The sequence below is a fragment of the Oratosquilla oratoria genome, chromosome 42 (assembly GCF_046742065.1).
Source record: "Oratosquilla oratoria isolate Oo_2021 chromosome 42, ASM4674206v1, whole genome shotgun sequence".
NCBI classification, from domain to species: domain Eukaryota; kingdom Metazoa; phylum Arthropoda; class Malacostraca; order Stomatopoda; family Squillidae; genus Oratosquilla; species Oratosquilla oratoria.
The window spans coordinates 18639296-18640192 of NC_134818.1; positions in this window are offsets into that span (position 1 = coordinate 18639296).

Consider the following 897-nt stretch of genomic DNA (forward strand, 5'->3'; position numbering starts at 1 on the left):
GCTTATCCTTCCAGCCAGCAGCGTCACCGCCACCCTCACCCGGACACTTGGGCGTTGCAACATTCAGGTAGTGGGCCAGTCCAGCAGAACTATCAAAGAGCTCTCAAGAAGGAGTGACAGCCAGGACGAGATGTGGGGAAAAAAACGCTGGTGTCTACCGCATACCCTGTGCTGGATGTGATAAAGTATACATCGGCGAGACCTCCCGTGACCTGAAGACCCGGATCCGGGAGCATCGCTACGATTCCCGGAACAACATCATCACCAACGCCTGTGTTATCCACCGGAACACCAACGACCACCTGAAGGATTGGGATAACGCAGAACTTCTGTTTAGTGAACCAGACAGGGTGAGAAGAAAATGCCTCGAAGCGGCCGCCATTCAAAGCTTCAAAACCATTGAGCAGAACAGAGGCATGTTTAACATCGCCCCGCCTATCATCCATCTGTTACCCACATTAAATAAATGTATGAAATGTCCCCCTTAGTCCACTTCAACAAACTGTCCGAAATGTCCTCCTTTGTCTCCACCAAGTCCCACCCGTCCCCCTCCACCTACCACCCACCCTTCCTGATAACCTCTCCCAGTTCCTTCCCTGTTGGCTTATATGTGCTCAGAGTGTGTGTCATGTCTGCACTTGAAAAAGCTGTAACAAGCGAAACGTAGTACCAATAAAGGTTTCGATCTCACAAGGTGTTTATTCTCACAAATTATTAATAGTAATTGTAACAATAATAACGATAACAATGCTAATAAAAATGAAAATTTGAATATTTAAATAATAATAGTAACAATAGTAATAACAATAATAATAAAAGTAATAATAATAATAATAATGATGATGATAATAATAATAAAAAAATAATAATATATAAATGATAACACTAATAACAAAG